Source organism: Dipodomys spectabilis, unplaced genomic scaffold (genome assembly GCF_019054845.1).
Source record: "Dipodomys spectabilis isolate Male_0828 unplaced genomic scaffold, ASM1905484v1 ptg000042l, whole genome shotgun sequence".
NCBI classification, from domain to species: Eukaryota; Metazoa; Chordata; class Mammalia; order Rodentia; family Heteromyidae; genus Dipodomys; species Dipodomys spectabilis.
Genome location: NW_024870719.1, coordinates 7,952,389 through 7,967,094, shown reverse-complemented (window position 1 = coordinate 7,967,094; position 14,706 = coordinate 7,952,389).

The following is a 14,706-nucleotide window of genomic DNA, read 5'->3' as shown; positions in this document are numbered from 1 at the left end:
ATATATATATATATATATATATATATATATATATATATCTATAATGGAATACTATGCCTCCATCAGAAAGAATGACAGCTCCCTATTGGTTAGGAAGTGTAAAACCTTTAAAAATCTGAAAAAAGTAATTGAAATAGAATTAAGAAATGGAAAAACCTCCATGCTCTTGGATGGTAAACATTAACATTGTAAAAATGGCAATAATGGCCAGAGAAATTTACAAATTCAACTCAATACCCATCAAAATCCCAATAAATTTATTCAAAGAACTAGAGAAAGCAATCCTAAAGTTCATATGGAATATTAAAATACCTAGAATAGCAAAAACAATCCTTAGATGGAAGAACAATGCTGGGGTAATATCCATACCAAACTTCAAACTTTATTAAAAAGCCATAGTAATAAAAATGGCTTGGTACTGGTACAAGAATAGGCCTGAGAACCAATGGAGGAAAACAGCAGATCCCCAAATAAACACACAAACCTATAGCTACCTAATATTTGATGAGAGAGCCAGAAACACAGATTGGAAGAAAGACAACCTCTTCAAATGGCGCTGGCAACATTGGCAATCAATGTGTAGAAAACTGAAACTAGATACTGCTTTCATTCATCACCCTGCACCAGAAACAACTCTAAATCGATCAAAGAACTCAAGGCCAGATAGTGTGAAAATATTACAGGAAGTTGTAGGGGAAACACTAGACCCTCTAGGCACAGGTCAACACTTCTTAAAGTAAGGAGATAGAATAAGAACAAATCAAAGAGAGGCTGGATTTCATTGAACTAAAGAAATTCTGCATGGAAAAGGACATAGTCAACAAGATATATAAAAAACCCACAGAATGGGAGAAGATCTTTACTAGCTATGCATCAGACAAGGGCCTTTGAGCTTAGAGCTCAAAAAATTAAATCACTCAAAACAAACCTTCAACAAATCAACAACCCAACCAATGGTCAAATCCTTGAAAGGAGACTTCTCAGAGTAAGAAGTAATAATGGCCAACAGACACGTGAAGAAATGTTCAACATCTCTGGCTATAAAAGAACTACAAATAAAAAAAAACAACACTGTGATTCCTCCTCAAGTCAGGTAGAATGGTCATTTACCAAGCAAACTAACAATAACAAACGCTGGCAGTGATGTAGCCAAAAGGGAATTCTACTACGCTGTTAGTTGGCATTGTAAACTTGTTCAACCACTCTGTAAAGCAGTATGGAGGTTCCTCAAAAGACTAAACATAGAACTCCCCTATGACCCAGCAATTCCACTTCTGAGTATTTATCCAACTGACCACAAACCAGGACACAATAAAGCTACCAGCATAGCCAGGTTCAATGCATCATTGTTTACCATAGTCAACATATGGAATTAACCCAGCTACCTGTCAGGAGACAAATGGATCAAAAGCGTGTGGTATGTATGCACAATGAAATTCTACTCATCCATCAAAAAGAACAATATTGTACCATTTGTAAAGAAATGGAAAAAGTTGGGAAAAATATATTAAGTAAAGTAAGTCAGAACCAAAGAAACACACACACACACACACACGGACATGATATATTATATAGTCTCTAGACACTCACACATGAATCCAAAGGAGTATATGCATGGTAGTGGATGACAAAGACTGTGTGCATATGATCATATAAAATAATGTTTTATGAAATGATCTCCAAGAAAAGAAAACAAAAGAGTTTTTCAGTTGCTTTGCGGCTGTTTCTGTTTTCTTTTCCTTTTGTCTTAATTTTTGTATTTGGGAGGGCGAGGAGGGCACAGAAAAGGTGGAACAAAGGGTGAACAAATATAAGAGTGGTACTCATTAGACACTTTGTGGAAAATGAACTGTACATCATGGTGACATGTGGGAAAAACTGTGAGAGAGTGAGGGAAGGGGGACATGGTTCAAAAAGATTCTAGTCATTAGCCAATTGATGCAACTGTAATCCCTCGTATATCACCTCTACAAGAACAAGGAAGAAAAAGAATAAATGAAGAAAATTTCTTAATTGTCGATGAAGGGTGCATTTGTTATCCCAGGTATATACTGCATCTTATTCTACCTATTCTCAATAAATCAGCAGGTTTTTCTCAAGAAAGCATCAGACCAGCAGGTGCTTTCTTTCTGTGCCAAAAAAACTCACTGGAATTTGCCAACGAGTTAGAATGTTGTAATAGGCAAGGAATAAAAACAATCATAATATCTTTAATAACAAGCACCTGGATTTGGATCTGTTTTGGATTTCTGGCATTTGGAAGGGAATGGTTAGAGGATATGGAGGTAGGCAACATCTCAACCAGAAAGTATCACAAAGGTCAATTTAGTTATGCAATTACTTTTGTTTTTAAATAATTATTGCTTAGATTACCTAAACTTTCATTTTTTACTGGTTAAATTGAAAATATTTTCTTAGTTTCATACAGTAAATTCTTTATATTGTTTTCTTTATATAAGCCTAAATATTAATGTAAGTATAAATATAAGTATAAATAGAAATTACACTCAATCCTATATAATATTTCAACTAGAATTTGAAGTTCATCCTGAGTAATAAAAATTGCTCCCTAGAATTAAACAATAAGCCACATTACCAATCACTAATTAGGAGGAAGATGATGAAAATTATAGGTTTCTTTCTAATAGTGGACCTTAATCAGCTACACGATATTTTTTGTTTGGCTGAGTGCTAATGGACTTGTTCAAATCAGCAGGTGCTCCATTTCTTTAACGAAAAAAGTCTCCATGAAATTGAAGAAAACAGAACTTTATAAAAACAAGAAGAATTTTTAAGAATCCACATTAAAAAAAATTGTATCTAGACATTGTTTAGCTTTCAGATTTGATGAGGCTTTGTAGGAATGGCTGGTTGGATAAAGACAATCTAAGCTAACACATACTGATTCGCCTCTGGGCTGAATATGTACATAATTTTCATGGAGGTTATTCATAGAACAAAATATGAAAGTCCTTTAAGATTATTTACTCTATTAATAATATTAATCCCAAATTAATTGTCAATTGGATATAGGAATCACCTCTAATCTTCCCAATTAGTCATTTTGAAAATTTTAAAAATTTTATATTCTTAAGGATTAGTTACAAAAAAGATATCATCTTTACCTGTAATTATTATTTCACTTTCAATAGGCACAGTTGACAAAACATTGCTAAGGTTTTATATGCTTTTTATTGTAAAAATATTGTTCAGAGGGGCTATAGTTACATGAGTAAGAGTAAATTTCCTATTGAGCATTGCTACCTCCTCCTTTTTTTCCCCCCTACTATCTCTTCCCTCAGTACCTCCCCAATTCCCCTTCCCCCTCCTTTTACCCTCCCTCATTTCCCCCCCTCACCCTGCCAGACGAAGTTGTAAAATTAGTTTCAACATAGTGTCTTGTACATCTCATTGTTACAATGGGTCAACCTGTATCCTTATTTCAGCATTTTGATATTTCCCTTCGCCTCCCCACATTAGAAACATGTATATACAAGAATCAGGGCACTGACATCAAATACAATGAAAACAGGAGTTATACCGTGGGGGAGGAACATACAAAGAAACAAAAAAATCACCTGGAACCTTATAAATACGTTAGAAACAATAGCAAGAAAGAAAAAAGCACTTGTGTCCCTATGTTGGGGTTCATTTCGCTTAACTTCAACTTATCTGGTCATATGTACATATATTCATAACAAATGTCATTCTTTCTGATGGAGGCATAGAATTCATATATATATATATATATATATATATATATATATATCACATTTTCATGATCCATTCATCTACTGAGGGACATCAGAGTTGGTTCCATATCTTAGCTATGGTAAGTAATGCTGCAATCAACATAGTTGTGCTGGTAGCCTTAGTATGATCTTGTTTATGATCATTTGGATAAATGCCCAAAAGGGGGACTGCTGGGTCATAGAGGAACTCTATGTGAAGTCTTTTAAGGAACCTTCATACTGCTTTCCAAAGTGGTTGAACAAATTTATACTCCCACCAACAATGCAGCAGGGTTCCCTTCTGGCCACATACACTCCAGCATCTGTTGTTATTAGAGTTCGTGATTATAGCCATTCTAACTAGGGTGAGATGGAATCTCAATGTTTTGATTTGCATTTTTTATATGGCTAGAGAGGTTGAGCATTTCTTCATATTTCTGTTGACCATTCTTATTACCTCTTCAGAGAAATTTCTCTTTAAGTCTTTAGCCCACTTATTTATCAGGCATTTGTTTCTTTGAGGATTTGTTATTGGGGCATTTATTTTTTTGTGTTCTAAATATATTTAAGATATGTGACCCTTGTCCGTTGTATATGAGACCCTTTTCCATTGTATGGCTAGTGAAGATCTTCTCCCAATCCTTGGGTTTTGTATTGATCTTGCTAGCTATGTAGAAACTCTGCCAAATTCTTAATCTTGTTTTTTACTATACACTCATGTAATTATGCATATTTATTTTAAATTATGATAATTGTCTGTAGAAATAAAATTGTTCAGTTACTTCAAATTATTTTTAGAGAAAGTAGTATAAACATTTATAATTTTATATAATAAACATATTAAGACAATTGGAAAGCATTTTGATAGCTTTGAGGGAGTAATGCACGCTTTGACTTCAGGTTTTCAGTAGTAGACTCTAAACACTGAAAGTGCAGTACTCCAAGTAAGAACAAAGAGGCCTTGGTTTCTTTATCACCTTGCCCCTTTTAGTTACAAAGCTTTTATTGAGGAAGGTGATCACTATTTTACATCAACCATGTTTTCACACTGACAGCCTACTTTGTATATTACTTTTTATTTATTGAGCATAGGTCAATCTTAGTATTTATTCTGACTGGTTATGCCTTTGTGTAAAATACCTTTAATATTTTATCAGATATTTTCTCTCAAAGCTTTCTTAAATTTTAATGAGTACTAACATATTTTCATTTTCCTTGTCAATATATATAAAAATATTTTAATTTTTGCTTGTGGATGCCACACAATAATACAAGATATTACTCTCAAATCTTATTTGGTAAAGGATCCAGATAAATTAGATTTGAATTTTATAACATCATTATCATTACATCATCCTACATAATAAGTATCAAATATATATACATATTTTAAGTTTCTGCTTCCAAGTACTGTCACTCCCCTACTGAGTCATGTTGTTTTGATGCATTTAATGCTGATGACAGAGTGACATATATGAAGAAACATTTTATCAGCTTCTATTAATTAATAAGTTATTTCAACAACATAGTATCACAAAACTTAGAATTCAATGTGTAGGTTTGGGGTATATGACTAATATTAATTTTATCATTCTTAGGAAGTTAATCTGCTTATCACATTCTGCTCAGCCTACGCATCATTTTAGCAAAGCAAAACATTATTGTTTTTTGTTTTAACATAGATGAATTACCATTTCCTGAATGCATATTTGATGCTTAGGATTTCTCTGTAAGGCCAAGGCTATTTTCATCTTTGATAAGTAGAAAACTATAAAGTGAGTATTTCTTAGGTTGTGTGTGTGTGTGTGTGTGTGTGTGTGTGTGTGTGTGTGTGTGTGTGTGTGTGTGAATGTGCACATGCATGTGCATGTGGGCACTTAATATACCAGATTTCAGTTAATAAAAATAGAAAATATTTTTTCTTTCATATTAAATGTTCATGAGTGTAAACCAACTGTTTATTTGAAGACGCAGTGTGAAGGAACAAGCCTTATTTAAACTTTGCAATTTTTGACTTCAGATGGGGAAGATGGAATCAACGTGTGAAATATGATGACTTTTAATGTTTCTGCTTAGACTTAGCAAACTTAATATCTGATGTCATTCTAGTGGATAAATACATCAGATGGCCAGACCTAATACCAATGCCGAGAAAGTTTATAATTCACAGGAGGTACTAGAACTGTTGGCTATGTAATCCTCTTACAAGAGAGAAAGAGGCTCAAAGTAATAGCTACTCAGACTAGGAGAAATTGATAGGAGTGGAATTTCAATCTAAATATCCAGACCACAATCATATTGTCTTCTAAGAAGCTTATTTTATAGAACAAAATTAGAAAATGTTTCCATTATTTTATCTTGCTTTACATTTTTTATGATGAAATGGACAGTTTCAATTTCAATCCAAAAATCACTGGGGACACCCCTTATTTCATAATTCCCAACCCTGTTTTTAAAGTTAATTTTCTTCTCTATTTTTTATTTTGACAAAAATTAGATTTGTATGTTTTATATGACACTAATAAAGCTGTTTAGAAAATAATTAAGGAATTAATATGACAGCTCTTTTCACAGTTTTCTAATTTAACAAAAGTTCTCTCTTTGTCCAGAGTCACTTTTTTCTATACTATCCTCACTGTGTCTGAGAACATTATCAAATAATTAAATCAACCTACTCTACTTCTAGGTTGTCATTGTCAAAAAGCTGGCTGCCAGATGTCTAACAAAAGCTTAAAATGATTAACCACTCATCTCAAGAAACCAATTTCTCCTGACTCACTGGGTGACCAAGCGATTAGATGTCCTTAGTATAGAAATTGGATATAAGTCAATACAATAACATTTTCTTTCAACAACCCAGTGGTATTGATAAGTTGTTGCTAGTCATGTAATAGGAATATGCAAAGAAAACCTAAAATGGAAAAAAAATTCTTCAAGTCCTCCAGTCTTAAAAGGAAAACCTATTAAATAATAGAGACAGATTGTTGACCATGTGAGGAACAGATCACAAGACCTCTGAGCGAAAATACTGTTCTGCATTGAAACTTCCCAACTCAGGTGACTTCAGCCTTGAAGGCTGGATTTAAGATTAGGAGTTTCTCAAAGACAGCCTCAACAATTATTCGAACCCCAAAGACTAATGTTTTCTAACTAGACAACTCATTTTCAATCTATGTGTTACAAGTACTTAAACTGTGTTTACTGAAATTCCTTTCTTAGGCCCAGAAGTTAATGAAAAGAAATTAGGAGACAAACGTGATGTTCGTGCCTCCGTTTTGTATCCGTCTTTTACAATATTCACCTTATAGTCATGTAAAAGTCCAGGAAAAATAGGACTAATCAGTAACAGGTTTATATGACATGGGACTGAAACTTTGAAGAACAGCAGAAATTTGCAGGACAGATCCAGCTCAATTGAGGAAAATCATGTACCTTGAGACCACACCCTGCACACACACACACACACACACACACACACACACACACACACACACACACATATACATACATACATATATATATATATATATATATATATAATTTTGGCATATTTCTCTCCTATGAAACTTTTCTATTATATTTTTGCTATTTCACCGTATCTCCTGTCTTGCCTGAATTCTTCTCTTTCTAGACACAGGGAGTGAAATAGGTAGCTGCACTGACTTCCTGGTAATGGATGAAAAGTAATTTGCTTCTAATAATAAATACAGACAGATAACAGATGACAGACAGACAGACAGAAGGTAAGTAAATAAAACGCAAGACAGTATCCCTAAAAATAAATTCAATAGAAAATACATAGACATTTTATAAAGCCATGATTTTGAAATTTTTGAACTATTGGAAGTATTTAGAAGAGACTGTGCTCAAAGCTTTCAGAATTGTGTAATACCATTTTTTTCCCCCAGAATAGAGTTTCTTAGTGCCTTTCTCGCCCTTTGTCCTATCATTTTATTTGGTGTAGAGGGGCAAGTGGCTGGACATGACATAGTTCTTTCGCATCACTTTTACCACTGCAGCTTACCTGGATTCTTTTGCCAGATGCTAGAATCCTGCAGTGACAGTACACATATTACTAAATCAGAATCCTGTTAATTTTTTGTTTGTTTGTTTTTGTCAGTTGTGGGGCTTGAACTTTGGGCCTGCGTGCTGTCCCTCAGCTCTTCAGCTCAAGGTGAGCACTCTACCACTTGAGCTACAGTGCCACTTCCGGTTTTCTGGTGGTTTATTGGAGATAAGAGATTCATGGACTTTTCTGCCTAGGATGGCTTTGAACCTAGATCCTCAGAACTCAGTCTCCTGAGTAGCCAGGATTACAGGCGGGAGCCACAGGCCCCAGTTTCCCATTGAGTTTTCACACTAATTCTTAGAGGCCAACTCATACACAGTGATCGTAAACATCTCAATGTCTCCTTCCATGGGCTGTGTAAATATTTATGCTGTCTTTAGGCTCTTTTCATGGATGCCTCACAGTCTGTGCTTTGGGGACCCATTGATTCTGTCAAAAGCTATTCTTCCCTAAATTGGACTTTAAATTCCTGGGAAGGAGACTTTTTTAAATATATTTTTTTATTGTAAAAATACTGTACAGAGGAGTTCCAGTTACATGAGTAAGGTAAAGAGTACATTTCCTATCAAGAATTGTTAACTCCTCTGTTTCCCCCTACCATTCATTCCCTCCCATCTCCCTAACTCCTCCCTCCATCTCCCCAAGTTGTAAAGTTCGTTTTCAACATAGTGTCTTGTACATCTCATTGTTACAATGGGTCCACCTGTATCCTTATTTCAGCATTTCGTTATTTCTCTTCCCCTCCCAAATAGAAAAATGCATATACAAGATGCAGGGCACCGGAATCAAATACAGTGAAAACAAGGGTTATACCATGGGGGAAGAACATACAAAAGAAACAAAAGAGGGATACAGGTGGACCCATTGCAACAATGAAATGTACAAGATGCTATGTCAAAAAACGAACTTTACAACTTTGGCAGGGAGGGGGAAATGGCAGGGTAAGGATGATAAGGGGAAACACAGGAGGAGGCGACAATGCTTGATAAGAAATGTACTCATTACCTTGCCCATGTAATTGTAACCCTTCTGTTCGGTATTTTCACAATAAAAAACTTATTAATAATTTAAAAAAACCCAAAAAGAAGCAAAAAATTACATAGTACATTATACATACATTAGAACAACAGCAAGAAAGGTAAAAATAAAAAACCACTTGTTTCCTTATCTTGAGGTTCATTTCACTTAGAATCATCTTATATAGTCTTATGTACATAGCTTTGGGGCTTTTCTTCTTGTCCTAGACAGACATATGATAGTTATTGCAAATAAGGGAAAGCATGGGACCTATGTTTCTTCGGGCCTGGCTTACTTCACTTAACATAATTTTTTCCAAGTCTTTGAAGGAAACTATTTTTAATTTACCATCTAAACTTTCTCATCCACTCACTTGGTTCCATACTCAGGGTAGCAAAAGGACTACATTTTTTATTTCCTTTTTTCTTTCTGTGATCTGCCTGAAGGAAAGCTTTTTGTTTTTGTTTTTATTTTTCCTGCTCCAGCCCATCCATATTTTATAGAACACTTCCCGGGGAAGATGAACTGGCCTAAATCTACTCTACTCTGATGCTGATAGGCTTAGGAGGAATCAGTTAATCTTCATTCTCTTTTATTTTGTATTTGGAAACGGAATTAGCTTCAGGTAAGAGCCACATTCATTTTAATGGGAGAAATAATGTTTGATTCCATTCTGCCTTGCTTCTTGTTTTATTTCTGGATTGGCTCAAACCTCAGTTGGGCAAGTGTTAATGACTAAAATTCCCTGCAGTAATCTACTGCTTCTTATTTCCTCAGGAACTCTCTCAGTGCTGCTGAAATTCTGGGGTACCAAGGATTAGAAGTAAAGACACTAGCTGCATTGGCACAATTGCACTCTCCTCAAAACACCTTTATCTGTGATGGACATTACATGCTCCTTTGGCCCATGAAATGTTTTCACATGCAACTTGCCTTCATAAAGCCCTTTAATCCTGTTATGGAACATCATTTATTCATAGATTTATTTATTATTTAGACTTTATCTATATCTGAACAGGATTTCTTGTTGCTATTTGAATATTATGCTAGGTGATAAATGTCAAATGGCTTATAAATTTCCATTCTTTTCCTCTTGCACATAACTCCATATATAATTTCAACTTCCTCTACTGGCCTCTGTGGCATTATGATATATTACAAAGACAAAGAGATTGACAGCCATATTCAGAAATTCAGGTTCCAGGGGAGATCTTTGGATTACTCTTTTATTCATACATAATTAAATTCATCCCAAATAATCTCTAAACAGTTTGTGAGGCTAAAATAATATAACACATGTAAGATGAACTCAAACTCGCTAAAATTTTTATTTATTATTAAAGTTTTCAGGTTATAAACAGTATCTTTAATGTTTAAGGAATTCCTGCTGGTCTTTGATTTGTAAAATAAGTCATGGCATATATACTCTAAAATTTGTGAATAATTATTTGAAACATTTTAAGCATATATGAATGATAAGGGAAAGATAATTGAAATTCTTGCTTACCACAAATGTCTGATCCTTGGGAAAATAAAATATATAGGTTCTTGATTAAGAATAGTTTTTAGAAAGTATAAAAAGATTTTTCCTCTATCCTTGTAGCTTCCTAATAGTAAAAAGATGGTTGCTGCTTTAAAGGCTTTATATTTTTATTGTTAAAGAAATATCTGCATTAAATAGAACAAGAGGAACAAGAATGTGGCATATGTTCATTACTGATAGCTGTAGTTTATATTCTATTTCAAGTGTCATAGAAACGTCAGTTCTCTAAGGACAATGCAAATTAGAATAATAAGAGCATAGCTTTGGAAAAAAGGAAATGAAGGATTTATTAATTGCCATACAGTTAGGTAGGCACAGGAATGTAAATCTCAAAGACTGAAGTCTCTATACCAAGGAGAAAGATAGGTTTTAAGGGAAAACCAAAGCTCTTGGAAACTTGCATGATTGTTTATCTTCAGTTGGCCCCAGCTTCTGAGGCTGTCCTACTATTTTCTCAACACATCTCCCTTTGGTGTCATGATAGTATGCCAAAGTCTGAAGTTGAATTTATCAAAAAGGTTTTCTACAGAGAGAGGTAAGGAGCCTGCTGGACCAGCAGGTGATGAGATAGTAGCCAACTGTGAGAATATTAAACGTGAAATCCCACACATGGAGAATGGAATGGGGAGGAGAGTCACAAGCAGAAGAAAAGAAAATAAAAAGAGACGAGCCATTAAACAATTAAGAATGGCTAGTGAAGATATCTACTTTCTAAAATTGTGAACATAATATACTTCAGGGTCTGTTTCTGTTATACAAGTTGATTGCAAATTCTTAATTCTTTATATCCAATATTTCTCTTTCATTAGTGATCATGTGTGCTACTCATATTCTTATACATTTTTTTTCTAAGTGTTTTTCTGTATATATCCAGAAGTAAGAAAATTTATGGTCCAGGGCCCAAACATGGAAAAGAAATATTTATGTTAAAACTATTAGCTTCCATAAAAAAGACAACTCTTAAAATCTAGAAATTGTATATAAAATCCACATTACTAAATTCTACTAAATATTATATTTATATTATGTATAAATATTACGTATGCTAAAAATATCTTATTTCTACATGGCCAACATATATCTCAGTGTATATTCTACTGTGAGGTAGGTAAGTCCTCTCAAATTCTCACACTCTCAGTTTTTACTATCTCCTTCTTCATATGATATATGACGAAGATGGTGCTTATAGGGAAGATTTGGAAGTGAGAGAGCAGAATTGAGGTTTTTTCTTTCTGATATTACTTTGCAGAAAAAAAATGCTCATTTTTATCAATTGTTAACAGAACACCATAGGGATAGATTATGCTGTAGGACATATCTCTTTGGAATTATACTATCCCAAATAGTTCTTACCATCTTTCCTGAGAATATTTGTTTCCAGTTCACGATCATCATCCTGAAGTCACATCAAGTACATGCTATTTTAATTAGTCTAAAATGAACATGGTATATAATTCCAGGTATTTGGGAAGAAAAGGCAAAAAAATGATGAGTTTGAGGATAGCTCAGGCAAAGTCAACAGGAATTTTTTTAAAAAACAAAACAAAGGGGCTACATATGGTCACATATGATGAATGATAAGATGAATTAAATTTCATTTGCTGCTATTAAGCAGGAAAAGAAGGAGGCAAAGGCAGAGAAAGAGGAACAGAAAGAAGGGAAAGAGGAGAAAAAGGATTAGGAAGAGAAGAAGGAGAAAGAGGAGAAGGAAAATAATTTATCATCTTAAATCTATTTTACTAAATTATCAGGAAAGACTATCAAATATTAACCAAATTGCTAACCAAATAAAAATTAGTATGTCAACGAGATATACACATCCCTTCAATTCCTTGAATAGCATTGTTCACAATAGCCACAGAATGCAAACAATCCTTAAGAATCTGTGTGTAGATCAATAAACTGTGCATATACACACAAAACTATTAAGGCATAAAGAGAATGAAATTCTGTCATATGAGAAAATATGCAGAGAACTGGAGATCATTATGGTCACCAAAATAAGCCAGGCGCAGAAAGATAATTAGCACATGGTTTTATTTCTATGTGGATTCTAAACATTTATTATGATAAAGGTTGAGAGAAGAGTGGTTTACCAGAGACTGGAGAGAGGTGGATGGTGAAAAATAGATCAATGGGTGTTCGGTTTAAATGAGAGAAGAGTAAGAAGTTGTGGTGTAGAGACTCTATAGATAGCCATAGTATAGATAGCAAATGCTAGAGACAACAGCAATATTGAGGGCACACTACAAGAAACTGGAAAAACAAATCACTGCAATGTTTTCAACATGAATGAGTGTTATGTGTTAGAAAGCAGATCCATGTATGAAAACATTTACTTCTGTCTACATATAACTTTTTTTAAATCATTTTTATTATTGACTGAGGCAAAAATATGTTTTAAAGTTAACAATTTATTTTGATTGTATCTACTTGGAATTCATAAGTTCAAACTTAATGCCCAGTAAGATGGCTTTAAGAGTACAGCTTATGGAGGTGATGCGGTCATAGGGCTATAGTTCTCATGCATGAATGTGTCTTTAGAAGTGGCCAAGGCAATCAGTCTCATGTCACATGAGAACACAGGCAGAAAGTGTCACCATTACCTACACTCAGATTGTTAATCTTCCTTAATTTTAGACTTCCCAGTCACAACAATTGTGACAAAATTTTGGCCCTTTGGAGTAACATAATATCTGCTTTTGATTTGGTATTGAACTGGCTAAGACATGCAATTCCATTGAATTATTATATGAAATATCTGACCACAAACTCTGATCGATTTGGTAAACTATGGACTGGGCACCACATGCTTTCTGTAGACTTTTCTTTAAAGTCACTTTGTTTATAGTTCATCTTCAATCTCCTTTTCCTTCTCCTCTGTAATAAACTCTCAAAACTCATACTTTAGATAAAGACTCTATTTAATATAGCCAATTTAGAGAGATGTGCTCCCTGTCTACAAGGAGTCTACAGGGCCAGTCTACAGCTATTTTGTCTCTAGTACTAGCCATTAGAATCTTAATGTTCTTTCAAACTGCCTGTTACCTGAGTGTTAATTCATTTTTGATGATGCTGTTTTCACCTAAGTAAAAGGGTCTCCCCTGGTCTATCACTGCTCACATGTCATCTAGATAATTAATTCATGTTTCCAACAACAGCAACAAGCTTTCCCTTTTATCACGAAATAGAAAAACATCCAAGGTTATGAGCTAGGGCATTTATAATATGTATTTCATATTCTATAATGATACCAAAAAATTTTACATTAAACTAAACCACATTTAAATATAAATACAATAAAATTTGAGATAAGTATATAACTTCATAAAAAATTACTAGTTTATAAAATTATAGCAAATTATATTGATTTTAACTTTGGTTGGAAAATGATATAAAATTATATAATTATATATAATTTACATTTTACTTTTCTCTCTCATTCAGACTTTAAAATTGTCCAATCTAAGATTTCTGCTTAGGGATACAACACTTGCCTAGCATATAAGCTGATCCAACCTAGCCTGGGTTGCATCTTCAACAGTGTGAAACATAGAGAGATAGAGAGATGGTAGATAGATAGATAGATAGATAGATAGATAGATAGATAGATAGATAGATACTTCAAGATTTTTCAAAGCTTGTTTGGTAGGTTCATGGACTACTCTTACTAATAATGTGGCATCTTTGCTTTTATTCTTATCTTCTTCAATTTCCATAGCTAGTCATGGCTTCTAAGTAAGTATCGCCACGCCTACTTGCTTTTTGCTGTGGCTCCTACCTGCTTACTGCTGCATTTTGGAGTCCTTCATACTCTAAACTCTACCACATTTGTTAGAAATATTGTTTGTTCTTCCTCAACTTATTAAAACATTCAGACTCAAAATTTGTGGTTGAAGATATTTTTTTTTGCAGTAAAGGAAATAATTTAATTCTTTCATTAATAGCATTTTACCATTGTAGTTTCCAAGTACATATGGCCTTACCTAAACCTATATGGTATATTTGCTTATTTTATCTTTTAAATAATTTTATTTATAATTCAAATATTTAAATTAGCTAGAATTTACTTCAAGACAAATGATAAAATCATTTACATAGAAATACTCCTAATCCAAATAAGGGGAAAAAAACAAAACAAGTTGGGTAGTTAAAACATAAACACGCTGAAACAAGGACACAGGATGACCCATTGCAACAATGATACCCACAGGACAGTATATTGAAGATATTTTTATGGGCTGGTGGCTCATGTCTGTTATCCTAGGTCCTCAGGAGACTGAGATCTAGAACAAAGCCAGCAGGGCAGAAAAATCCTGAGATTTTCTTGTCTCTTCCTTCCTCCC